The sequence below is a fragment of the Dama dama genome, chromosome 5 (genome assembly GCF_033118175.1).
Source record: "Dama dama isolate Ldn47 chromosome 5, ASM3311817v1, whole genome shotgun sequence".
NCBI classification, from domain to species: domain Eukaryota; kingdom Metazoa; phylum Chordata; class Mammalia; order Artiodactyla; family Cervidae; genus Dama; species Dama dama.
This window is the reverse complement of record NC_083685.1, coordinates 103,727,821-103,755,727: the sequence shown is the minus strand read 5'-3', so window position 1 is coordinate 103,755,727 and position 27,907 is coordinate 103,727,821. Positions and strand designations below refer to the sequence as shown.

Here is a 27,907-nt window from a genome sequence, read left to right as displayed (position 1 = left end):
CTGGATGTACTCAGGGAAAGAGACAGAGAGAGCCCTGCCAAAACCAGCGTCATTCCAAGGTGAGCACCGAACGTCCAAGGCTGTGTCCTCGAGGACCTTCCATGCTCAAAACTGCAAGGATACAAACAGACTCCACTGAAATAATCCAATCAGTCACTAAAAAAAAAAGAAGTGATAACAGACCCCAGGGAGGGGACCAGTACCCAGAGTTGCTGTCATTATCCAGAACGTTCAGGGTCCAACAGAAGAATTATAAGACATGCAAAGAAGCTGGAAAGTATGACCCATTCACCAGGACAGAAGGGGGGAGGTGCGGGGGGAAGCAGGCACAGAAACTGACAGTGAGTGAGACTGGATGTTGGTTTTCACAGACAAAGCCTTCAGAGTAGCCATTATAAATACATTCAGTAAGTCGAGGAAGACATGAAGATGGTGCCGCATTCAATAGAGGATAAAGACAGAGACTGCAATTGTTTTAAAAAACGAATCAAATGGATATTCTGGAATTGAAAGGACGATAGCTGAAATTAAAGAAAAAATTAACTAGGGAGCTTGGCAATGTATTTGAACTGGCAGAAGAAAGAATTTGTGAACTTGAGGATAGGGCCATTGAGATTTTGCAGTCCGGTCCCTTCTGGTTTATAATGTTTCTGCTGAGAAATCTGCTAATCATCTAATGGGAGCTCCCTTGAATAGGACAGGCTGCTTTTCTTTTGTTGCTTGCAGGATTCTCTCTTTTACTTTTGACAGTTTGATTAAAATGTGTCTCAGTGTAGGCCCTTATCCTAGTTGGAGTTCTTTGAGCTTCTTAAATTTGGATGTTCCTTCTGTTCCTCAGAGTTTGACCATTATATCTTCCACTAAGTTTTCTGTTTCTTTCTCTCTGTGTCTCCTCATTCTGAAACTCTCATAACGTCTATACTGTCAACTTGAAAGTGTTCTATAAGTTCCTATGGCTTTCTTCACTTTTCCTCATTCTTTCTTCTTTTTGTACCTCAAACTCAGTGGTTTCAAATGACTTGTCTTTGAGTGTCCTGATTCTTTCTTTTGCTTGATCCAGTTGGCTAGTGAACCTCTCTAGTGAATTTTTAAGTTCAGTTATTGTATTGGCAGTTCAGAATTTGTTCAGTTCTTTTTTTAATAGGTTTTTTTTTATATTCTCATTTTGTTCATAATTTTCCTGATTTTGTTTAGTTGTCTGTGTTCTCCTGTAGATCATTAAGCTTCTTTAACACAATTATTTTGACTTATTTGATAAGTAATTCAGAGATCTCCCTTTTTTCTTTTTTTGATTTGGTTTCTGGATATTAATTTTGTTCCTTTGATTGGGGCATCTTTCCTTGTTTGTTCATGTGCCTTCTTATTGTTTGCTGAATTTTTTTAAAAAGTATCAAATTTATTTTAATATCTAGTTTCATTTTTAAATTGAAGCTATTGGACAGTTTTTTGCCATTTAAAACTCATTAATAGAGGTGAGGAACACATTAATAAGCTATTAATTATTGACAACAAATAAAATTATCAACCATGCATTTAAAAGAGCCGTGTTAAAGGGTAAAAAGTTCCAATTATACTATTTAACTGAAGGAAATATCCTTTACCTCTTTATTTCTAATTATAACATTCTCATTTTGACATAATTTACACCTTTTCCACCCAATTAATACAATGCAAACAAAATTTTTCCAAATGTTAAGACTTTCATTACCATTTACAACATATAACATAACTGTAACTCTTTAAAAGTTCCTTAAAAGAAAGTTGAAATTTTAATTTTCACCATGAACCTGTCTGATCAAAAAGTAAAGGACATCACTATCACATGAATTAAAACAAAGAATGGAATAAAAACAAAAGTTTTTAAAAGTATCTATATAATCAGCAAGTTATCTTATAAGACATTTTAACTACTTCACATTTCTACTTAGCACAAGTGAGAATAAACTGGTTCTAAGGTACTACAAGGTTTGGCATTTCTACTTTTAAGCTTTAAATCATAGTGTTACTCTACTCAAGTCATTTCTAAGAAAATGGCAGTGTTCATAAGTACAAAAATTATTATATCCAGTAGGTGGTATTCTACATAGTCAAGACAACAGGAAAATGCTTTATAAAATTAGATTTTTAAAAATGCAGAATATCTGGTAATTACCAGTATCTCAAAAGCTAAAACAGAGTACTCTTGCCTGTACTCCAGTACTCTTGCCTGGAAAACCCCATGGACGGAGGAGCCTGGTAGGCTGCAGTCCGTGGGGTCACTAAGAGTCGGACATGACTGAGCGACTTCACTTTCACTTTTCACTTTCATGCGTTGGAGAAGGAAATGGCAACCCATTCCAGTGTTCTTGCCTGGAGAATCCCAGGGACGGCAGGGCCTGATGGGCTGCCATCTATGGGGTCGCACAGAGTCGGACACGACTAAAGCGACTTAGCAGCAGCAGCAGCAAAAGCTAAAATGAGAAAAATACAGAAAATAGAGAAGTACTCACTGAGTAATATTATTTTGCTTTGAGGAAACCAGAAATGATTCTATTCCAAGAAATAAGTAATAATGATAAGAGATGTAATTAATACACCATATATCTTTTAAGCCAAAGCATGCTATTCTGCTCAGAACAACTTTTTCTTAATTTTTACATTCTTAATCTCCCTTGTCCAGAATAGGACCCCATTTTAAGCCATTATTTGAATAGAGTTCATAAACTAAAGCCACTTTTCTTCACAGGATGTTTTCATTTTAGTATTCATACATAAGCTGCAAAAAGGCAAATGAGTTGTAAGAATTTGTAGCATAATAAATGCCAATTTACAGCAACTGTCAACAGACTTCTATTCCGAACCCGAAAAGTTGCTACAGTACAGGTGAGAACTACATGATTCTTCCATAGACTCAGACTTCGTTTAGTAATACTGTCATAAGATCCAAAAGGAAACCTTAATGGGTCCTTTCAAGGGTGCATAATTTTCCGAACAGTTTTTCTCTGGATGCACAGCCTGTTCATTCTTTCAATCCTTTTTTAGTCGTTTAGCTTTTGCAATATTTTCTTGATGTTTTTGTTTCTTCTTTTCCTCCTTTTCCCTTGCCTCAATCATCTTGGCCAATTTCCAAGACAGCACAGCACTTGCTCAGAAAAGATGGAGTCAGAGCCAAAATAACTAAGGAAGCCATATGGGTCCTTTACAAAGCATTCCACAGCATACTCAGCCCAAGCCTTTAACTCAAACATCTTCTTGGAAGCCTTATGCTTGAGTAGTGATCTCTGATTTTGTCCAGGTATTATCAGCCAGTCACAATTTCAGATGACCTTTGGTTGGCTGTCTTCTTTAACTCTACCAATACACTTCTGAGAGAAGGCTTCAATTCTATATACTCCTATGCACCTCAATTTTGGGCCCCAAGTGCAAGCAACCTCCACACTTTAAGGAATAAATATTATTCTTCTTCCTTCAGAAAAGGATCCACCAGGCTTGCTCTTCCAACCAGACCCACATGGCACCTGAAGCTAAGGACAACTCAGCAGCCACCCACACTTTCCCTTCCTTGTGTTTTCCCCTAGCTCACCCTTCCTCACCCGCAGGGCCAGCGGGGTGCGAACAGCCTGCGGTCCCCAGGAATCAGGGGTCGCCCCAGCCACACCCTGGGCCACCGGTGCCGTGGCCACCTCCACTGAGCACCAGCCACCTGCCTCCCCTACATCTCACAGGGGACAGTGGGTTCAGACTCCCGCTCCCGACCTATTTGCTGAATTTTATGCTTTGAGAAAAGTCACCTCTCCCAGGCTTTCTACAAGGGAAGGCACTCACCAATTAGCCCAGCTAGAACTCTGGGGTCTCTGAAACCTTTTGTGGGCCTGGCTGCAACTTCTCGCGAATGACTTCCCAGTTAGGTTGGCCGGGTTCTTCTCCAGGAGCACGTAGGCCTTTGCTCCCTCCAGTGTGCGTCTGTGGGACTGCATGTTCCCTGGCTCTCTGTTCTCAGCAACCCCTAGGCATCTGAAGTATGCCAGCTGTCCATGAGCTCCCCAGAGCCTGGGAGATAGATACCAGTCCTCAGAATGCCGGCTGGATTCATGCTCTGCTCTTCTCTCTCCCTCCTGGGGGTGCTACCAAGTCAGGCATCTTCTCCTGATTGGACCAAGCTGCCCTGGCCTCCGTCTGCAGCACCACGGGCCCCCTGGTGCTGGTGCTGCTGAAAACTGCCCTCATTCCTTCTAGCTTACAGGCAACCTCCAGACCTTCAAACTGTGTTGGTTCCGTTAGCCCTGGAGTCAAGAGAGACAGACACCAGTCCCTCTAGTAGCCCTCTGAAAGCCTGGAGTGCTGGTGCACATCTTGTGTTCTCTTCCCCACCCCCCTAGGGGATGAGCTGTGCCAGCCAGGGGGTGGGCAGTCACAGAGGAAATGAAAGGCTCTTCTTACACTTCTCCGTGTTGACTCTGCATTTGCCTGGGGAACTACACCTTCTTGGAAATGGCACCCCCACTCCAGTGTTCTAGCCTGGAGAGTCCTGTGGATGAAGGAGCTTAGTGGGCTCCAGTCCAAAGAGTCATAAAGAGTCAGACACAGCAACTAAGCACAGCATTGCAACTTCTTAGCTGGTTTCTGAAGTTCTCCTAAAGGTATTTTGGTGTTTATAGGGTTAATTTGGTGTCTCTGTTGGGGATGAGGGCTGAACCTTCCTATTTTGCCATCTTGCTGACATCACCCTGAGTCTTCTGTTCATCACCAAGAGATCACATGAGGTGTCAAGACGTATAGAACATGTAAGTCACTCAGTTGTGGCTGGCTTTTTGTGACCCCATGAACAGTAGTCCACCAAGCTCCTCTGTCTGTGGAATTCTCCAGGCAAGAATACTGGAGTGGGTAACCATTCCCTTCTCCAGGGGATCTTTCTGACCCAAGGATTGAACCCGCATCTCCTGCATTGCAGGCGGACTTTTTACCATCTGAGCCACCAGGGAAGCCCAGGATGTATAGAGCCCAGTTGTCTAAAAGGTGCTTAACACAAAGACTTTGAATGAAAGGCTGAGTGAGTGACACAGACCAGACAAAACCCCATCTCCTTTAACTAGTGAGGAAACTAAAGACCAGGAATGCCCAAAGTCCACGGCCACCTGCAAGCAAGAGATGGGTCTGCAGTGGGTTGAATAGTGTCACCCAAAAAGGCATGTCCACCATAAACCTCAGTTGTGACCTTATTTGGATATAATAGGGTCTTGGCAGACATAATCCAGTTAAGGGTCTCGAGATTGTCCTGGATTTAGAGTAGGTCACAGTTCCATTGACCAAAGTCCTCCTAAGAGGAAGGAGGGGGAAACTGGAGACAGGGACACAGAATTGAGGATGTCTCATGAAGACAGAAATGGCACTCCACTCCAGTATTCTTGCCTGGAAAATCCCACGGACTGAGGAGCCTGGTAGGCTACAGTCAATGGGGTCGCAGAGTTGGACACGACTGAGCGACTTCACTTTCACTTTCATGAAGACGGAGGTGGCTACAAGCCAAGGACTGCCAGCAACCCCAGCAGCCAGGAAAGAGGCATGAAACATATGCTTCCCCAGAGCCTCCTAGAGAACTAACCCTGCTGCCACCTTGGCTTCAGACCACTGGCCTTCAGGACTGGGAGAGAATAAACTTCTGGCGTTTTAAGCCCCCGGTTTGCAGTTCTTCATTACAGCAGCCCTAGGGATCTAATGTAGGATCTAACTTCCCACTCAGAGTTGTAACTTCTATTCCCAATCCCACCACAGATCTTGAGAAGGGAGTCAGGTCTGTTAAAACAAAACAAAACAAAACAAAAACTACAGTTCCCAAAATGGAGTCACCTGCAAACGAATACTTACTATCTAACCTAACTGCACTCGCGTCCCAGGAATGTGACCTTTAACCAGTCAGCTGGAATTAGTGAGGTATCTGCATGATGGAACCCCCCCCCCTCTCCCCACAAAGGAAGGTGACCCTGCCGAAAGCAATCTACTCTAATAGAAACTGCCTTTTTTTCTAGTACCCTTTTGCCTGTAAAAGCCTTCATTCTGTACAGCTCCTCGAATCTCCTTCTGATGTGCTGGATGAAATAAATGCTGTCGGATTCAAGAATCTATGAATGGAGACTTTTCTGGTGGTTCCCTGACTAAGACAGTGCTTCCACTGCAGGGGTCACGGGTTCAATTCCTGGTCAGGGAACTAAGATCCCACCTGCCCCGCAATGTGGCCAACAAAAAAAAAAAAATAAGAAAAAAAGAGTTGGAGTAAATCACGAAAAAACTGACAGAGCACAGGTATGTTCAGAGTATTTTATTGGTTCCTATGCTAACCTCACAGTAGCCCTGAGTGAGGCTCCCGCTGTCGGTCCTCTTTATACCTAGATGGTGAGAGTGAGGGAGTTAAAGACACACCCTAGACCCACGCGAGGGCCAGTGACAGGTGGGACTCCACCCAGGCAGCCCAGTTCCAAAGCCATTCGATTACACTCTCAGGATGTGAGCAGTACGCCCGTCCTCCAGACTAGCATTTGTCCCAGCTCACTACTCGGACAGACCCCTTCATGGACTTCCCGTTGGGAACGCAGAGAAGGTTAGGGTCCTCAGGGACAACGTTTGCAATTCTCATCCAGTCTTAATTACTTGGCGGGTACGGTGTTCACTCTCCTCTGGGAGCCAACACGAGACACCTTCAGGAGCAGACACACAGAATCCACACTTGCAGCCGATTAGACCTGACTTGGACGCACAGCGCCTCATTTTTTTGCGCCCTCAGATTCCCCTCCCAGCTTTCCTCCTAAGCCAGCTCATCTGCGGCGTCAGGCAATTGGCCTCGATACGGTCTACGACGAAGTGAACAATAAACTGGAGACTTCGCCGTAGAGGACACGCGCAGACTCCTGGGGATGGAGCCGGGACGGGGCAGGGAAGGTTGGCGGACTTCCGGGATGGTCACATGGGTGCATGACGTCACCGCGCCCCATTCAGGCGCTCGCGGAGCCGCCGCGGGATTGGCTGCGGGCAGGTGCGGTGGGCGCTAGAGGCCAAGCTCATTGCCTGCCGGCGTCCTCCTAGCGGTCGGGGGTCTTGCGCCAGCGGGCTGAGGCCCGGCCTCGCCCACCTCCCACCGCCAGCCAGGCTTGGGCTTGGCACGCGAGTGCTGCGGCACCCACCTGCGCCTCGGCACCTTCTGCCGCCTCCTTCCCGGGGAGCGGGACGGGGGCGCGGTTGGGAGGAGAGTTGCCCTCGGCTCGGGTGGGCCTGGCGGCGTAGGCACAAAAAGGACACTGATGGCCCGCGGGAAGGCGCTACAGCCCGGGGACACATTGAGCCTGGAGCGCACTGAACCTCCGGAAACACCTATAAAGAAACTGAGTTAAGAGTGTAGGAACTGAGTGGTTCAGTGGTTAAAAATCCGCTTTCCAGTGCAGCGGGTGCGTGTTCCATCCCTAACCCTAACCCCTACCCCTACCCCGGGTAATTAGATACCCCGTACTGGGGGGCAGCTAACCCTGTGGGCTGCAGCTCCTGGGCATGTGCCCCACAGTGGGGAGAAACCGGAGTGCAACTACTGAGACCAGATGCCGCCAAAAATAATTTTTTTTTTTTCTTTTCCTCTTTTCTTTTTCATTTATATTTATTAGTTGGAGGCTAATTACTTTACAATATTGTAGTGGTTTTTGCCATACATTGACATGGATCAGCCATGGATTTACATGTCTTCCCCATCCTGAACCCCCCTCCCACCTCCCTCCCCATCCCGTCCCTCTGGGTCATCAGTGAAAAATAAATATTTTAAAAATATAGAGTTTAGAACTCTCAGCTCCCAAAGGTGTGGAGAGTGCAGTTCTTTCCCGAGGAACCCTGGGATTGGGTTACTGGTGTTTTTTCTGGAGTAGGTTGAGGCCCTCAGTCCTGGGCTGAAATTTTTCGAAGCGTTTTGGGAGCCTACAGTTATTCCTGTTTTATTCTTAGGAACATTTCCCTTCAGATAGAGAAGCTATAGATAGACTGAACAACAGATTAAACATTCAAAAATATCTCTGCAAAAATGGCAGAGTCCTTATACTGTGACAGTATGAATGGACGCCCAAAGCAGAAAAATCTTTCTGGGAAAGTTAAAAAATAGCACAAGGCTCTTCCAGGGGAGTTATTTCACATGAGAAAGAATGGAGGAAAATGCAGAAAGACTTGCTGACCTGTATCCTTCAGTCCTGTGGTGCTTGTAACTGCCCAGCAATGAGATGGAAGAAAGAGCCTGTAGACAGTGACAGAGGCATCAGTGTTTTTTGGACGGTCACCTTAACAGGTCAGAAGCAAAGGTCCTGGAGCAACTCCCCACCGAGTACAGGGGAGGTCAAGTAGGACATGGCAGCAGTCTTCACTGGAGGGGGGCTGCTCTCAGTTGTAGGGAGCATGACGTTACAAGCACCCCTTGGTCAACAGGGGGACTCCCACACAGCTCTCAGCAGCAGTCATGAAGGCTGATGTCTCCTGATGATGACCAAACATACTGGAGCCAATCTGGTCCTTGGGCTGGAACAAATTTTAGCTGGGGGTCAGGCTGATCACTGGAAAAGGCAATGGCAACCCACTCCAGTATTCTTGCCTGGAGAATCCCATGGACAGCAGAGCCTGGCAAGCTACAGTCCATGGGGTTGCAAAGAGTCGAACACGACTGAACAACTAACACACACACACAGGCTGATCATTCCGGCGATTCCTGATTAAACTTGAAGATTAAGATGGGGATGCAGGGACTTCCCTGGTGGTCCAGTTGTTAAGAATGCAGGGGACTCAGGTGCGATCTGTGGTCAGGGACCTAAGAGCCCACATGCCATGAAGCAACTAAGCCCATGAGCCACAGCTAGGGTCCCTGTGTGAAATGATGAGCCCTTGTGCTGCAACTAAGACCTGAAGCAGCTAAATAAATAAATATTTTTTAAAAAATAGACGAGAAGCAATCTTTTGCATAGCATAAAGGTGAGGCAGGGCCAGTGGGGCATGGGATGTACAGAGAGCGAGAAAGCAGCCGTTTATGGGGACTGACAGACCATTCAACCATAGAAAAAGGCAGAGTTCCATGAAGAATTCAGGAGTGTATTGGTTGTGAAGACTAAATTAGGTAACATATAAAATACCTACTGGGACATCCCTGGTAGTCCAGGGGTTAAGACTTCACCCTTGAAACGCAGGGGATGAGGGTTGAATCTCTGGTCCCAGAACTAAGATCCCACATACCACAGGGCAGCTAAGCCCATGCTCCACAACGAGAGAAACCTACCAGCCTCAATAAAGACCCAATGCAGCCAAAGGGTAAAATGTGTACTGTGGTGCCAGGGATGTGGTAGGTCCTCATAAAAGTGATAAAATTGCAAAGATCTGAGTTTCCAGATGACTCGGAGTAGGTTTATGAATCATTTTTGTGTTGATGATTCCCTGATTTACATATCCGTCAGATAGTACAAGGTCACACTGGCTGTCCTGGGGACCCAAATAGGGTGATTTGGTTGGACTCCATTAATGCCTAATCAGAGAAGAACAATACATTTTTGAGAGGGAGAGAAATAACACAAGAATGTAAGGTGGAGTAGGGGCTGTGCAGTAGCCATCTTCCAGCTTACATGACTCTGAGTAAGCACTGACAGCAGGCTTGCTTACTGCTTGTGCCTGGAGAGAGCCCAGCATTAGGTTAAACCACATCTCACCCCACAGCCCTGGGCAGTCCTGACAGCCCCACAGTCATGAACTCTGACATGTCTGTGGAAGCATAGTAGACACTCTAAGAATCAGGAAACAGGGAAGTCCCGGTGGTCCTGTACGCTGACTCCAAGCTCCCAATACAGAGGGGGTGGGATGGACAGATTCGATCTCAGGTCAGGAAACTAGATATCCCCCTGCTGCAACTAAAAAAAATCTTTTTAGAAACATATTGTGCTCTTTGGAGCTCGGTTTCAAAGCATTACTTGGCTTACAATCCTTTTATTATTATTATTTTATTTATTATATCACAGTTTAGATAGAGGCATGTTGCAACCCATGGAATGTAGCCTGCCAGGCTCCTCTGTCCATGGGATTTCCCGGGGAAGAATACTGGGAGTGGGTTGCCATTTCCTCCTCCAGGGAACCTTCCAGACCCAGGGATGGAACCTGCATCTCCTGTGTTTCCTGCACTGTTAGGCAGGTTCTTCACCACTAAGCCATCTTGGGAAGCCCTTAGAATTGAGAACTCCATGGCAAAGAAAAGTTGGGTGACTTGTCTGGTGTCACACAGATAGTAGGTGGCAAAGACAGGACTGGTACGCTTGCCACCTCCTTGGTAGAGGGAACCTTCCACAGTAATGTTCCTTGTCTAAGTTTAAACCCATATTTAAATCTTGATGAATAGGGACAGGCTCTTCCTTTTATCATTCTTCCATGTTGGAAGACAGGTGTTTTTAGTTCCCAGAGGATGGCACTGTCTCCATTTGGCTGTTGATGGAATTTCAGGGCCCTGTCTGTCATCAAGGCCTCTCTGTGTGTGCAGCACCCAGTTCCCATCAGCTGCATCTGGTGAGTGACAGCCAGGAGGGTCTTTGATTTAGTAAAATGCCAAGGCTCTCTCTAGGCTGGGGACTTCCCTGGTAATCCAGTGGCTAAGACTCTGCCCTCCCATTGCAGGGGGCCCTGTGTTTGATCCCTGGTTGGGGAACTAGAGCCCACATTCCACAACCAAGACCAATGCAGCCAAATAAACAAATAAATATATTTTTTAAAAAGGAAAAGAAGGGCTTCCCTGTGGCTCAGTGGCAAAGAATCCACCTGCCAATGCAGGAGACACAGGTTCAATCCCTGGTCTGGTATCCATAACTACTGAGACCACCTACCCTAGAGCCTGTACTCCACGACAAGAGAAACCCTCACAATGAGAAGCCCATGCACCACAACTAGAGAGCAGCCCCCACTTGCTTCAACTAGAGAAAAGTCCAGGCATCAATGAAGACCCAGCACAGACAAAAATAAATAATTAATTAAAAAAATTCTTTTAGTAGTAGAAGATTGACGATCCCAAGTGCCACAACTAAGACCAAATAAATTAAAAAAAAAAAAAAAAATCTCCAGGCTGAAGAACATCTCCAGAAACAAGTATAGTCAACACTGTCACATGGGGCAAAGTTGAGAAAGTCACACTTATTGTCACATGGAATAACTGGACAGGACCCTCGTCCTCGCTAGCTGCACCCACAGCTGATGACCCATAGACAGAACTTTCTGCTTTCACCTCTCCATCTCCAAGGTAAAGGACAACCACACTGCCCCAGTCTCCCCTGACCACAAACAAGCATGGCAACCTTCTCATTAGGTCAGTGAAGACATTTGAGCCCTGACAGACCAGCCAGACTTACTTGGGTTTATACCGAACCACATCCTCAGCAAAACCAAAACCTAAGAGGGTCACAGAAGCTTTAAAAGGGAAGGACAGGCAGGGAGGTACAGACTGGTTTCAACTGTAATCCTCTTGAATTTTCCTGTTTTGAGGGAGGGCTTTTTTTCCTAATCAAGGTTTTCGAGGCAAAGAGCAACGAAGGAAAAACTGGCATAATACAAAATCGTCATGAAAATAGAAATGCCTGAAATTCAAGACTCCCTGTCAACACAAATAATAACCAGAGTATAACAGGAATGACAAGAGTTTTATTTGAGTCAAACAGAACTGTAGCCTGGGAGACAGCCTTGGAGGAGCTGCTTCGGAGAAGCATGGTTTTCAGCGCAGTTTTATATCTTGTCAGAACAAAGGACATCAAACAAGTCCAGGGTACATTCCTTCAAGGTTTCAAAAAAACAGATGAGCAAATACACAGCGAGTAGAATGGCCTTGGTGCCTGGGAAGGGAGTCTTACCATGGAAGGAGAAACCAACACTGGCGTCCCAGGAAGGGAGTCTTTTAATATATATATATATATTTTTAACATGGACATTCTTTGCTTCTGGTCTGTGACCCCGTTAATGATCAAAGCAGATGTACAATGTACATTTGATAGGCCATAAACAGGCTGTTCTGGTTAGCATCAAATTCAAGTTAACTCCTGTATAAACCTGAATGACTTTCCCATACCTCAGTATGTGAAAACTTCTTCCATTATCCCCAAATCTGCATTTTTAAAACTTTCATGACATCCTTCTCCCATCATGGGATGTAGTGGCTTTTCTTCTCAATTAATCGGGAGGCCACAGCTTGGAGGAGTCCTGTCCTTGGCCTGGGCCTCCAGATTACCCAACATTGGTTTCTAATATTTCTAATGAAAACAATTTTTAAGTTTTGTTTTTTTTTTTTGGACCATTGTAAAAGCCTTTATTGAATTTGTTACAACATTGCTTCTGTTGTTTTATGTTTCGGTTTTTTTGGCTGCAAGGCATGTGGGATCAGGGATTGAACCTGCACCACTGTTAGGGGAATTAAGATTGAAGTCTTGTTCAGGCTTCAGAGACAAAGAAAGCAGAGCAGGCCTCTGAATTATCCCTAATCTGCTTGGACGCCACCCTGGCTACGTGCCTGCCTGCACTTGCACCGACTTTTACCAGTCAGCTGGGCAGCATCATGGATAAGATAGGGAGTGAGTCTTGGAATTCTCCTGAGCCATGGAGATCCAACCAGTCCCCCGGGCCTGGAGAATATCAATGCTCACAAGATAAAACAGACAGCATTAACATGAAACCAGAGCTGAAGTTTGCTCACAGATTGATGGCTATATCAGTTTGTGGCCTGGAATTTTAAGCAGGAACCTCAGAACTGAAGTTTTGAAGTCTCACCCACGAAACGGGCTCACTGCCTGGGACCTTTTCCCAGTTCAGACTCCGGACTTGCTGTGACACGGGATTTCCCAATGCTGTTTAAGTCTGGATGTTGGTTAAAACCCAGTCTGATGATGTATCCTCTGCTGTTTCTATTTCTCTTTTAATGTTAATATATTGAAAGTAAGGTAGATAATTCTCTAATAAATATTGACATTTTTCATTTGTTTGCAACAAGTGATTACTTTTGTTAACAAATCCTTTGAACCTGAGATGAAAGTTAAAACTTTTGGCAGAACAACATGCTGCATTAGAAGCAAAGTTTAACCACTGGGTTGCCAGGGAAGTCGTTGCAGTGAACAATTAAATGTCCCATCACTGCATTCTTCCTCCATAACAGTTACCCCTGGAGTCTCAATACAACGTCTCTTTATTTAGGGAGCTTATAAACATAAGCACTTGCCAAGTCCAGCCCCTGTGCTCACTCCCTTGGAAATTAGACTGAGCTGTGGATCTTGGGTTTCACTGTCACCAACACAGCTCTGATGAGAATGATCTGCACGTACATCTTCCCATCCATCCTTAACTGGTTCTTTACTACCTGTTCTCTAGAAGGGCAGATGTTTGGACAAAAGCATTTTTAAAACATGTGCCACGTTACAATCCAAAGAGCTAGTTCCAGTTTATGTTCTTTTCCAGTCCTGAGTGAGAATATCTATTTCCCCATACACCTTTGTCACTGATGGCAGTTATCCCTTTTTTGTATTTAATCGGACATTGATTGTTTTGTCATTTTGAAAATTTCTATATTTTGCAGGAGTTTTTTTGTTGTTGTTGTTGTTTTGGCATAATAGAGTTTATTTTTTTTTAAATTTATTTTTATTAGTTGGAGGCTAATTACTTCACAACATTTCAGTGGGTTTTGTCATACATTGACATGAATCAGCCATGGAGTTAATGTATTCCCCATCCCGCATAATAGAGTTTAGTTCTAAAATAAGGAAGCAGTTCTTTTTTATTTCTGGGCATCAGCAGAATTTTGGTGAACAGCAGGGCTGGAACTAAGGTGAAGCAAGTGAGGCATTCTCCGAGGGGTGGGGGCTTATCTCCACAGTTAAAGTTTTTAAGTTTAAAAAAATTTTTTAATAAGATAAAATTTTTAAATGCAGTCTTTTGAAAAATAAAAATTGTTGGACTTCCCTGGGGACCCAGGGACTAAGCCTCCCGGCCTCCATGGCATGGGCTGCGAGTTCAGTCCCTAGTGAAGGAATTATGATCCCATGCCTCAGGTGTGGTCAAAATATACAAATAGATGCAAAAAATCCATGATGAACAAACAAGCCAAGTTTTAAGAGGAGTTGACCCTGGAGGATTTCCCTAGCTGGTCAGTGGTTAAGACTCCATGCTCCCACTGCATCGGGCATGGGTCCAATAAACCCGAGGCAGGACCAAGGGAAAAAAGAGGACCTGACTGATGCTGCACAACTGCATGCCTGCCTCACTCCTTCGCTCCGGTCTGTCCTGGCGGGGACGGCACTCACTTTTAAAAGGGCCCCCGGATGCCACCCGTACAAACCTCTGCCTTCCCTCCATCCGAGTGCATCACCGCACTGGCCTGTAAGGGGCGCATGCACAGCGCAATCACACTTCAGGTTTGTGTCCATATCCCAGGATGAGGGGCCCGGGCCTGAGTATCCAGAACTCTGAGTCAGGTTTCAAGGGTGTCTCTGACCTTTCCTTGGGTTGAGGCATTCTTTCCAGGAGATTCTGAGCCCTCGACATCCGACATCTGTGGGAAAGGCACTGGCTCCTCCTCACAGTGACCTTGCTGTGTGGCCAGGGCTGGAGGCTTGCGGGGAGGAGGGACGCGAGGGAGTGACCAGCCCAAAGGTGCATCCAGAGCTCCTTCACTCCCTCTCCTCTCTCGGCCCCCCATTCCTCCTCCACCTCCAGCAGGGTACACCTCACCCCTGGGCCAACAAAAGCGATAAGGAGGTGACTCAGGGCTCTGGCTACCTGGCATCTGGACACGGAACCAGCAATGGTGCTGTGGGCTGGCAGGCCCTTTTCCTGGAAGATTAGGGATGGAGCCTCCAGTCTCTGATGCCCTGATGACCTTGGGTCCACCCCAAATGCTTCCAGTGTCATACGCGGCCACAAACACAGAGACTGCCGCAATCCCTTTCCATTGACAAGTAGAAGCTCTGGTGGTCTCAGCTGCTCCCTCCAACCCACACTGCCCACCCCATCCCCCGACCCTGAGCACCAGACACAGTTTTCCTTCCTCCCATAAAGGCTTCCCTTTCTCCTTCTCTAAAGAACGCCAGGACCTTCAGATGTCCTGGCAGTTATTTAATTAACTGATGCCTCTTGTTCTTAAATCAGGCCAGGAGAGCGCTCTTTCTTACTTCTACCTTTTTAATTTAGGAGCATATTTACTCACTTATTAAATAGTTTTGCCTTTCTTATCCAATAAAAAGGAAAAGTACTGTTCAAAAGCAGGGACTCAGGATTCCCATGAAGTGATCAATGAGCCCTTTAAAATTATGATACATCGTGTGCTAAGATGCTTCAGTCATGTTCTACTTTGTGCAACCCTATGGACTGTAGCCCGCCAGGCTCCTCTGTCGATCGGATTCTCCAGGCAAGAATACTGGAGTGGGTAGCCATTTCCTCCTGCAGCGGATATTCCTGACCAAGGGATTGAACCCGCATTTCTGGCATTGCCTGCATTGGCAGAGGATTCTTTACTACTAGTGCCACCTGGGAAGCCCTGCCCTAAAATTATGCTAGGAAATGTATTAACTAACATATGGGGACATATAGTGACAAGTGAGAATATTTTAAAAAAAGCTATGTACAGTATAATCTCATCTCAAAAATGCACTGGAAGAGGGATGCTAACGTCTTTCTCGGTCTGGGAGCCAGATACACGAGTATTATCACTTTGTGAAAATTCACGGTTGATTTCCCGGGTGTGTGTTAGTTGCTCAGTCCTGTCGAACTCTTCAACCCTTTGGACTGTAGCCTATCAGGCTCCTCTGTCCAAGGGACTTTTCAGGCGAGAATACTGGAGTGTGTTGCCATTTCCGTCTCCAGGGGATCTTCCCTGACCCAGGGATTGAACCTGTGTCTCTTGCATTGCAGGCAGATTCTTTACCCACTCAGCCAGCAGGGAAGCCCTTTTGGGTGTATACTACCCATTACTTGAAAGTTCAATAACCGATTTGGGAAGTAGAGGTAGCTGATAAAAATCTGCAAAAAAGAAAAAAACAAAACAAAAAACAATACCTCTGGGTGGTGGATGGTCAGAGATTCCAATTTTCTTCCAGGCACTGTTCTGATTTTCTTCAAAGAAATGTTTAATTCTATGGTTCAGAAACAATAATTATAAATCAACTATGTTGTTGTTTAACTGTTAAGTCGTGTCCAACTCTTTTGTGACCCCCATGGACTTGTATCCCGCCAGGCTCTTCTGGCCATGAGATTTCCCAGGCAAGAACACTGGAGCAGGTTGCCCGGTCCTCCTCCAGGGGATTTTCCCCACCCAGGGATCGAACCTCGGTCTCCTGCATTTGGAAGCCGGTTCTTTGCCGATAAGCCACCAGGAAAACTCTAAAACCACTTGTACTTCAAATAAAAACAAAAATTGACAAATGCAATGAACTAATTTGCAAAGTAAAAAAAATAATAAAGTTGTTGCGTTTTTCAATCTCGTTTATCAAGTTCTGACTCCCCTCTGAAAGGAGCCCCACCCTCCAGAAATCCGCTGCGCCCCGCAGTCGCTCGCGGCACGCCTCCCCAGGCTGCGCATGAGCATGGGCCCGGCTCCGCCCCCGAGTGGGTGGGGGCGGGGTGAAGGAAACGCCAGTGGTCTGCCGCGCGATGGCGCAGCCTCAGCAAGGCCTTTAGCTCCCGGGTAGGTTGTGTTTTCCGTGACCTCGTGGCGCAATGGTAGCGCGTCTGACTCCAGATCAGAAGGTTGCGTGTTCAAGTCACGTCGGGGTCAGACTGACTTTTTTTCCTCACAAAGTACGGGGGCAGAAGGAGTGGAGTCCAGTCCCATCGCAAGAGATTTTCACCTCGCGCAAGTGTATTATCCTGCCGGCCTGACGGCTCGTCGGTTCTTTTTCCTCTCGTCGCGAAGACAGAGCTGATGCTCACGGTCCTTCCTGGGACCCGCAGGGAGCTGCTCGCCGGGCCTCTGAGCCACCCCTTCCAGAAGTCAGCCCCTCCCGCCCGACTCACGTCTCCCCTCCGCAGCCCCGCTACCCCGAGGGGCTCCCGGCGGGAGGTGTCCCCGCGGACTCCGCAGATGGCCCTCCTCTGACCTCTCGGCGGGCTCGGCTGGAAGGTCCAGTCCGCAGGTCTGGTGGCCTTGGAACCCCCACTCGGGGCTGAACAGCGGCGGGGGCTCTCGTGCTCCCCCCCAACCCCCCCCAGTCTCCCCGCCCCGGACCTGGGGACGGACGGCCGAGCTCTGCGCTGCTCCGATGCCCGGAGATGCCCGGGCAGGTGGAGCCCGGCTTCCCTGCAGGTGCTGGGACCCGCTAGCGGGTGGCGAGCGCGATCCTGAGGGAGACCAGGACTGGCCCTGCCCCGGTGTGGGCGGAAGAGCCAGCCCTAAAGAGCCAGCGTTTCAAATCTCAAATGACGAAAAAATCCCCAGGATTAGATCTGCCGGCAGACGGGTGCAGAGCTGCAGAGTCTGAGGAGCTGCAGGCTCAGGCAGCTCAGGGTGGCTGTTCTCTTGCTCTCTGTCCATCCTCTGCTGGACCAGGGCCCGCTTCCCCTACACCTTGCGCTCAGGACTGACCTGCCTGCCTAGTGGCCCCAGGACCCAGCTTATTACAGGGGCAGTGAGGGGCTGCCCTCTGCTGGTCTCCCTGGTAACTAATGAGCCCACCTGAGGTAGTTTCCCATATAACCGCAGTCTCCCCTTCCCAGGGAGAAGGCAGGCCGTCCTGTCCACCTCTCCGTCCACTGCACACGGTGCGCTGTAGCTCCAGGACTTTCTTCAGAGGCGTTAAGTTCCTCCATATTCAATCATCCATGTCTTTGTTGCTGACTCTGGCTCTCTCTTCCACCTTGAAACTGGGCAAGCACAAGGCTGGTAGTCTCGCAGGCCACCAGGAGCACATCTGTACAAGCCCAGACCTCACACGTGGAAAGGAAAAACATGTCAAGGGGTTCTTCGAAAGAGACGATGAGGGACCAAGGGAGTACTGGGGAGATTTCCCTGTGCCTTTGGGTTCTGGGCAGCTTGTGAACCTGGTTGGAAGAATTGGGAGATTAGATCCAAAGGGAGTAGCCCTTAGTTTCGTGAATGACAATGTAAAAAGACTCCTCTGGGTTCCTGAAAAAAAAATAAAATCCACAGGATCCACCCTTCACCTACAGCTGTTCAGTTTCCCTTACCCTCGTGACCAGAAGAGAAAGGAACGTCGAAAGGCAGACACAGAATGACCTGGTCGCAGGAGCTAATAATCTATGGACATTACCAGAAAACATGGTGAAGGTGATTCTCAAAAATGGCTTTTCATACCACTTTGAATAACTCTTCTTGCATACTGTCAGTGAAATTTATGTATGTTTTTACTGTATAGTTTGAGTAACGGAGATGTACATGAAACAAAAAGAAATAATAGATTTTAATTAATTTAAATAGAATTAACATGACCTTCTAAATTTTAATAGAATATCAAATGTATGCAGCAATATTGTATTTATTTTGTTTAAAAATTTTCATAAATGAAAAACAACATCAGAAAATGAATTACTAAGTAAAATAAAAAATTTTTTCTCTCTGGAAAAATAAAACAAGTTGCGCAAAAACTTTAAACACACAAGATATGTAAACAAATACTTGGCATTTTAATGTGTAGGACTGTGGTTGGGAGACACACCAGCTCTGGGAGAGTGGTAAACACTGACTTGTCCTGAGTTGGCAACAGGGACGAAAGTTGGAAAAGCTGCCAGTTACTGATCAAAAGTGGGGTGTTTGAGACCCACTGTTACAGGGGTTGTTGTTTAGCTTCCAGGTTTTTATAGGAGATGACAGGCTGCCTTCCTGGGCTGGTCACCGTCGATAAGGGGTTGGTTTCCTGGGCGTGCTGCTGCCCACTGTGAGTTGGGCTCTATTTTTATACTAGTTTGGCTATCATCCATGTGTATATTCAGTCTCTCAGAGGGTGTTTATTCCCCAGCTGTCTCCCTGCAAGGTCACTGGAAACCTCGGCCTAGACAAATGTCCATGGTTCCTGTGGAGTGACCCTGCCACAGGCCCTCTCTGTCCCCAAGTGCTGGGACCCACGCCTCCCCTCAGGTCTGCAGGCCCAGGGCTGACAAGGCACCCCACTCCTCCCAGCCTCAGGCCACTGTGCTGTCCAGGATTCCAGGGCTGGGGCTCCCGGGGAAGATGAGTCTCTGGAGACCGCTGCTGCTGGACTCAGGAGACTGGCACTTTCCAGAGGACTCTGGACGCGTCCTGGCATCCCTGGCTGCAGGAGATGCATGGTTTTGGGCGTCAGAACCTACCCCCCAGTAAGTAGGCTGAGCATAACTTGTGCGAGTCTGTGTGTCTGAGGCCAAACAAACTAAAATGTAGGCATTTGGAGCAGAGAAAGGTTTATTGCAGGATTGAGCAAGGGGAATGGGTGGCTTGTGTCGTCTTCAAATGCCGAACTCCCTGAAGGATTTCATCAAACATCTTAAAAAAATATTCATTTGGTGATACCATATCTTAGTGGCGGCATGCAGGACCTGCAGAATCTTCACTGCAGTATGCATGATCTTCAGTTGCAGTTGCAGCATGGAGGATCTAGTTCCCTGACCAGGAGACAAACCAAGGTCCCCTGCATTGGGAGCATGGAGTCTTAGCCACTGGACCACCAGGGAAGTCCCAGCAAAGCATTTTGAAAGGCCAGGGGAGGGAGGGTGTCCCCAGGGTCTGTAGTCAGCTCGTTTGCAATTCTCTGATTGGTTGATGGTGAGGTCACAAGGTGGGGTCACAGGGGTTCACAGTATCAGTCCTTAGGCCCCTAGGTCTTGGGCTCTTAATCAAGTGTGAGTTTCTCCCATTTGGTGGTGGTTTTTAACATATACTTAACATATTTTAACATAATACTTTTTAACATAATACTTCCTGCAAACCCAGGAAGTATTCCTGAGATGCTGTGATCTGTGAACTTCACAGAGGAGCTACAGCAGGGGGGTGGTGGGGGGAGGCGGTCTGTCCTGGGAAGGCCCCGCAAGGTCTCAGCAGCACAAACCAAGATCTTCAACCTGCTTCCTCTTTCCCCCCCATGCCCACTTGAACTTGAAACTCATTACCCCAATCTTCAGGTGTCAGTGCCACTCCCCACCTTGTGGGGGGGCAGCCTGGCTCGAGGGGTGACCTCAGCCTTGGGGGACATGACCAGGGCAGAGGGGTCCCTGCGACCCGGCTCACTAGAGCTGCCCTTTGCGGAGACGATGCTAGAAAGCTGAAAGAAAGAGCGTGAGGTCTGCCGACTTTGTGCTCCAGGGAACACACGTTCTCCAGGGGACACACTGAACTGACAGTAGTGGAGAAGAGAGATGAAAGCAGCCGAGGGAAACCTGGACGTACCTCCAAGTGTCCTGAGCAGACGGCAGAAGGCGATCTCATTTGTACAAAACACACCCTGCTCCACAGGCTGGAGAAGAACACACCAGATCATCAGCACTGCTTCTCTGGGTTGGTGAGATATTTGCCTGTGTTTTCTCACTTTTCATCAACAGTAAAGAATCTGGAATCCAGTATGCCCATCTGGAGCCCAGCCCTACCTCTGTATGACCTGGACAATTACTGTCACCTCTCAGTGTCTGGTTCAGGCAGTAAAGAATCTGCCTGCAATGCAGAAGACATAAGAGACTCAGGTTCAGTCCCTGAGTTGGGAAGATCCCTTGGAGGAGGAAATGGCTACCCACTCCAGTTTTCTTGTCTGGAGAATTCCATGGACAGAAGAGCCTGGCAGGCCACAGGCCATGGGGTCACAAAGAGTCGGACACGACTAAGCGACTAACACACACATTCAGTGCCTGATGTCCTTGTCTGTAAAGTGGGAGCCACCAGGGTTCCTGGCTCGGAGGACAAATGAGAGAACTGAGGGGGTGAATTTACACAGGGGGCTTCAGACACTACAGACCCTCCTGCTGTGCTCAGAATTTTTCTAAGGTTATTGCTGTTTCCAAGGCCAAACCCCCTTCTCAGTAAAAGAGGATTGCATCAGCGGAACCACAGCGTGCCCTGCCTCCCCTCTAACCCAGACACTCTGTGAGCTGTGTGCTGTGACAGGGCCCTGCAAAACCCTGCTAAGGTCCCCCACCTGGGCCTCCAAACTGGCCCCCAGGTGGGGATTCCGACCACAGGTGGGAACCCAGCATGGAGGAAGCAGGACTGCAGCGGCCAGCAGAGGGCGCCAGAGGAGAACCCAGCCGAAGCGGGCCGTTAACCGCGAGCATCTTTTTCCCTCCAGCGAAGCGAAGGCCGAGCCTTCCTGTTTGAGCGCCTGTGCGAGAATTTCCGGAAAGCGATGTGACCCTCACCTGTTTTCAAGTGGTCATCTAACACTTTCACCGTTATGTAATCGTTGCAGGGGTTGGCATATTGTAAATAGTAACGTGTTAAAATAAAAGGGCTACATCATTAGTTTAACTATAACCTAGGAAATATTAATACCGCCAGGAATTGATACTAGGATGAATTTAAAAATATAAGAACAAGCTCTTTATTAGACAGTCTGCATGTTTCCTCTTTTTCTTTGTATTTTCAGTCCCATCCTGCCATAAATGTATAATAACATGATATGCTTTTAAAAGTATACTTCTCTCTACAAAGATGCAAATGTACATTATAAAACATAATTTCATAAAATTAAAATGTGTTGGACTTCCCTGGTGGTCCATTGGTTAAGACTCCGCACTTCCAATTCAGGGACTGTGGGTTCAATCCGTGGTTAAAGAATTAAGATCCCATAGGCCACACAGCAAGGCTGAAAAACTTAAAAAAATAAAATATCTTATTTCCTGAGACCCTAGAGATCTGAAGATTCATTTTTCTTTGGAATTGAATTAACACTATAATAATGTTAACATAGTACTGATACAAACTGTACAAGTATGAGTTTTGATAGTAAAATTTGAAATGATCAAATTGCCTCTTTAAACAAATCTTAAATTTTATACCAGAATATAGCTGATTAACAAAGTTGTGTCAACGAATAGTCTCTGTTTGGCACTTCAGAAGTGTTTACACGCTGGGATGGCACCTCTAGGGAGGAGCTGGCTGGGTGAGAAGTGGCTTTTTCTTGACAAAAGAGTATGTCAGGGAGAAAAATGTTTTCCTCTGCCCTTCTAGGTTCTTCTGGCTGGTCTAAGAGAGACAGAGTAACAGGAGAAAATAAGTACAGTTTAGTGTTTAAACCATTTACCTCAGACAGGGACTTGAACTCGGCCAAAACCCATGGTCTTCCAACTAAAATCACAGACCTGGTTTTAGCACCTAATGGAGCTCAGGTTCTTAATGTCTCATCGCAGAAAGCATTCAGTGAGAGACAAAATGATAGATAAGAAGTGGATTTATTCAGAGAGAAACACATTCCACAGACAGAGTGTGGGCTGTGTCAGAGGGTGAGTATGGCCTTGAGATGTCGTGTGGTGAGTTTTCAAGGGCTGGGTGGTTTCACAGGCTAAACCACAGGCTAATGAGGGGAAGATTATTCCAATTGTTCTGGGGAAGGGGCAGATCTTTCCAGGGATTGGGCTACTGCTCACTTTTTTTTTCCCCCAAGTTCTTCACTATTCTGTTTTTTTAAATATATATATATATATATATATATATATATATATATAAATATAAAACTAAATTTATTTATTTATTTTAATTGGAGGATACTTGGCAATATTGTGATTGTTTTTGCCATGCATCAACATGAACCGGCCATGGGTATATATGTGCCCCCCCCAATCCTGAACCCCGCTCCCACCTTCCTTTCTACTCTATCCCTCTAGGTTGTCCCAGAGCACTGGCTCTGGGTCCCCTGCTTCATACATAGACTTTTTGATCTTTGATGGTTGACTTTAGAACTCTCATGGTGCCTCTGGGTGTGTCATTTAGCTTGCTGATGTGTTACAGTGATGTGTTACTGAGGATCAAGGTCTAGGCCTCTGAGTCATCTAGGTTGTGCCCTGCTCCTTCCCTCCTGTTTCAATATCAGAGACTTCCTGGGGGTCCAGTAGCTAGCACTTTGGGTTCCCAATGCAGGGAGACTGGGTTCCATTCCTTGTCAGGGAACTAGATCCCACATGCCACAACTAAGACCTGGGACAACCAAATAAATAAATAGGACACAATGGATACTCTTTAAGGCCCATCCAGCATTAATACTCTAGTCTTCTCTTCAGCCTTTTTACTCTGAGTGTGGTCCTCAAACCTGCAGCAGAGACTGCCTGGGAGGAGAAATGCAGACCCAGACCCCACCCCAGCGCCACTGACCCCTTGTTCATCATTCAGTTTTGTTTGACTCTCTGTGACCCCAGGGACTGCAACACGTCAGGCTTCCCTGTCCTTCACTATCTCTTGGAGTCTGTTGCTCAGACTCATGTCCATTGATTCGATGATGCCATCCAATCATCTCATAGTGTCACCCGCTTCTCCCCTGCCCTCAATCTTTCCCAGCATCAGGGTCTTTTCCAATGCGTCAGCTCTTCGCATCAGGTGGCCAGAGTAGTAGAGCTTCAGCTTCGGCATCAGTCCTTCCAATGGATATTCAGGACTGATTTCCTTTAGGATGGACTGGTTTGATCTCCTTGCTGTCCAAGGGACTCTCAGGAGCCTTCTTCAGCACCACAGTTCGAAAGCATTGATTCTTCAGCGCTCAGCCTTCTTTATGGTCCAACTCTCATATCTGTACACATGAGATGCTTTTTAAAAACATCTTCGGGTAATCTGCAGATGCTCTCCTACATAAATTTGAGGCTCCTCAGAGGGAAGAATGAAACAACCCACATGAATATAAATACATACGTTTTATAGACTCTAGGGGCTAGGATGCCCCCTGGCAGTGGAGAAACGATGTCTTCATTTCTGAGCCATTTCTTACATCTGACTCCATGGAATTTCTGCAAGTTCAGTGTTTCGTTCCTAGAAACAACAGATACTCACAACCCATTTTCTGGTTGACAGGTGAGCAGATGAGCAGAGTTGGATAGTCCTATGTCCTCATCACCTGATGTAAAATTATGAGCTTTTATTCCACTTTCTCTGGAACCAGGCAGAAGTAATTTGCAGACTCCTCTCTGCCACTCATTAGCCACTTAGCCCTGGGCAATTTACTCAGCCAACAGACTCAGTAAACTACATGGAAGAAACAGATTAGGAATCTGTCCAGGGTTGTTTCAAGGATTATGAACTCCCCGAGGAAAGCCCTTGGCAGAGTCCTGGAATAAGGTGGAGGTTGGTGATGTGATGGAAAGAGAATGTTGTTACATTAAATCAAAGGCAGTGATGTGACATTTTTATGGCTGTTGTATTAGCTTGGGCTGCCATTACAAAATACGTCAAAGACGGAATGTCTTAAACAACAGAAATTAACTTTGTCACGGTTCTGGAGGCTGGAATTCTCAGGGAAGGTGCCAGTTGACCCAGTTCGCGGCGAGGACTCTCTTCCTGGTGTGTGGACAGCCGTCATTTTGCTGTGTGCTTGCAGGGCCTTTCTCGGTCACACGTGGGCCCGAAGATCTCTCTTCCCCGTTAGAGCCACCACTCTCGTCAGGTTCCACCCTTGGGACCTCATGACATGCTGCTACTGCTGCTGCTGCTAAGTCACTTCAGTCGTGTTCAACTCTGTGTGACCCCATAGACGGCAGCCCACCAGGCTCCCCTGTCCCTGGGATTCTCCAGGCAAGAATACTGGCGTGGGTTGCCATTTCCTTCTCCAATGCATGAAAGTGAAAAGTGAAAGTGAAGTCACTCAGTTGTGTCTGACTCTTAGCGACCCCATGGACTGCAGCCTACCAGGCTCCTCCATCCATGGGATTTTCCAGGCAAGAGTACTGGAGTGGGTTGCCATTGCCTTCTCCGCAAGACACGTTAATTACCTCCAAATTACCTCCTCTCCTGGAGCTTCTCTTGTGGTAAAGAATCTGCCTGCAATGTGGGAGACTCGGGTTCAATTCCTGCATTGGGAAGATCCCCTGGAGAAGGAAATGGCAACCCACTCCAATATTCTTGCCTTGAGAATCCCATGGACAGAGGAGCATGGCAGGCTACAGGCCACGGGGTCACAAAGAGTAAGATACGACTGAACTGACTTGGCGTGGCATATTTCATGTTAAGATTCTTGTTATGAATTTTTTTAAAATGTGTATTTATTTATTTTTAGCTGCACTGGATCTATGTTGCTGCATGCGGGCTTTCTCTAGTTTCAGTGAATGGTGGCTACTCTCTAGTTGCAGTGCATGGGCTTCTCATCACAGTGGCTTCTCTTGTTGTGGAGCACGGGTTTCAGTGGGTGTGGCTCGAGGGCTCTGTGGCACAGGGGTTTCGTTGCTTCTCGGGCACATGGAACCTTCCCGGACCAGGGACTGAACCCGTGTCCCATGCATTGGCTGGCAGATTCTTAATCTCTGGACCAGCAGGGAAGCCTTCAGGCATTGTTTCTGAAGCTCTGCCACAGCACAACTGAAGCAACTTAGCATGCATGCACACACAGAATGGAAATGCCTGTGCTCTGGCCAGAGAGCCTTTCACTTTGATTCTTTTAATCCCAGTGGATGAAAAATGGAAGACACCAAGACAAAGACAGGTAAACAGTTTTGTAGGCATGTTATTCCCTATGAAATGTAACCCACAGAAGACAGGTGAAAGCTACAAGGGTGGCTTTGCAAGTGGACAACTTCAAAGTGTTCCCCAAAACCCCGACAACTACACAGTGGTTTTACCTGCTGTCGGAGGTGAATCTTTGGAGGGTGTTTTCTAGCTATTGGCTCTAGCAGTGGGGAGTTGCTATGGGTCTGTGTAAACAATAACTTCCGGGAGCTGAATTGCTATGGATATATTATTACTAACCGAAGTCCATACTTTACTCAGATTCTTTAGTTCTTGCTTAAGGTCCCTTTTCTGTCCCAGGGTCCCACTCAAGCACCATGGCATGTTCTGTCCTCATTTATCTTAGGCTCCTCTTGGCTGTGACAATTTCTCAGAATGTTCTTGTTTGGGTTGAAGTTGACAGATTTGAAGAGTGCTTATCAGGTATTTTCATAGAATATTTCTCCATTGGGATTTGCCTGATGTTTTGCAGATGATTAGACTGCAGGGTTATGGGTTTTGGGGAGGAAGACCACAGAGCTAAAGTGCCATTTTCATTACATCCTATCAAGATGCCCTCATTCCCCAAAACCCCTGTCCCCCTGGAACCTCAGGATGTGACCTGATTTGGAAATATGGTCTTTGCAGATGTGATGAGGTTAAGATGAGGTCACACGGGTTAGAGTGGGCTCTGATCCAGTGATCGGTGTCCTTTAAGGAGAGAAAACAGAGACACAGAGGCAGAGATTGGAATTATGCTGCCAGAGGCCAAGAGATGCCAACAACTCCCAGAAGCCAGGAGAGCTCCCTGGAGCAGATGCTCCCTAAGCCCCAGAGAAGCAACCAGCCCTGTCAGCTCCTGCATTTTAGACTTCTGGCCTTCAGCACTATGAGAGGATACACTGCTGTTGGTTTACGCCACCAGTTACAGCACCCCTAGGTACATACTTAAGTACATACTATGGGCCTGATTTACCACTGTTGATGTTAACCTTGGTCACTGGGCTGAGGTAGTTTTTGCCAGGTTTCTCTGCTATAAAGTCACTGTCTCCTCCTCCACACACACACCCTTCCATGGTGTGCTCTTTGGAAGGAAGTCCCTGTTCACAGTCCCATTGTACTTTAAAAACTAATTAATTAATTAATTTTTGGCTGCCCTGGGTCTTTGTTGCTGTGTGCGGACTACTCTCTAGTTACGGCTCCCGGACTCTAGAGTGCGGGCTCCGTAGTTGTGGTGAGTGGGCTCGGTTGCTCTGCTGCGTGTGGAAACGTCCCAGACCAGGGACTGAACCTGTGTCTCCTGCGTTGGCAGGAGGATTCTTAACCACTGGACCACCAGGGAAGTCCCCACAGTCCTTTAAAGAGTTGTGAATGCTCCATGTCACAGGAGGGTTTATTTGAAGGCTCTTGAGAGTCCCTTGGACAGCAAGGAGATCAAACCAGTCAATCCTAAAGGAAACCAACTCTGAATATTCATTGGAAGGACTGATGCTGAAGCTGAAGCTCCAATACTTTGGCTACCTGATGTGAAGAACTGACTCATTGGAAAAGACTCCGATGCTGGGAAAGATTGAAGGCGGGAGGAGAAGGGGATGACAGAGGATGAAATGGTTGGATGGCATCACTGACTCAATGGACACAAGTTTGAGCAAACTCCAGGAGATGGTGAAGGACAGGGAAGCCTGGCATGCTGTAGTCCATGGGGTCGCAAAGAGTCAGACACATCTAAGCAAATAAACAACAGTCGTGGAAGAGGCTTTTCTCCTTCCAGTATTCTCGTATATGTTATTACCAACATAAAAGACTGATCATATCTGTTGAAGGACTTAAGTGTAACAACTTTTTAAATTCCTTTAATTAATCCTATTAGCTTTATCCCCATATAATTTCTTTGGACCATTTGGAATTATGACCATGAACAATGCTTTGGTCTCTTCTCAAAATTTGTACATCACATTTCTGTTTCATGACTTCTAACATTGGCCAGGATACCAGAAGACTATTAAAGAGCTGGGCTTGGAGATCTAGCATACATCCTAGCATTTTTGTCTGGCGGGACCCTCCGTGTAACTCTGGTGGGACTCTTGCCAGTGACAGACAGCACCCAACTTTTCTGGTACAGAGTTGAGCCAAAGCTTTTGGGTCCAGCCAAACAAGACCCTATTTCCCTGGCCAGGGTGATTGTTCCAAAGGCAAGCAGGAAACCTAAACAGGGCCAACCAATTTTCTCCGTTTTTGGTTTGTTTGGTCCCAAAGAGAAGTGGGGAGGGTCTTATTATCTGGATCACAAGGTAGGAAAGATGGGAATGAGGATTGGGGGAGGCC

General features: G+C 46.8%; 1 non-coding gene and 1 pseudogene across 1 annotated transcript; one reads left to right on the top strand and one right to left on the bottom strand.

The window, feature by feature from the left end:
* Positions 1 to 3,006: 3,006 nt before the first annotated feature.
* LOC133056008 (small integral membrane protein 15-like) lies at positions 3,007 to 3,227 on the bottom strand (annotated as a pseudogene).
* A 13,463-nt stretch (positions 3,228 to 16,690) lies between these two features.
* On the top strand, positions 16,691 to 16,762 carry TRNAW-CCA (transfer RNA tryptophan (anticodon CCA)). The gene has a single exon. It is a non-coding gene; the product is annotated as a tRNA-Trp (tRNA).
* The last annotated feature ends 11,145 nt before the right edge of the window (positions 16,763 to 27,907 follow it).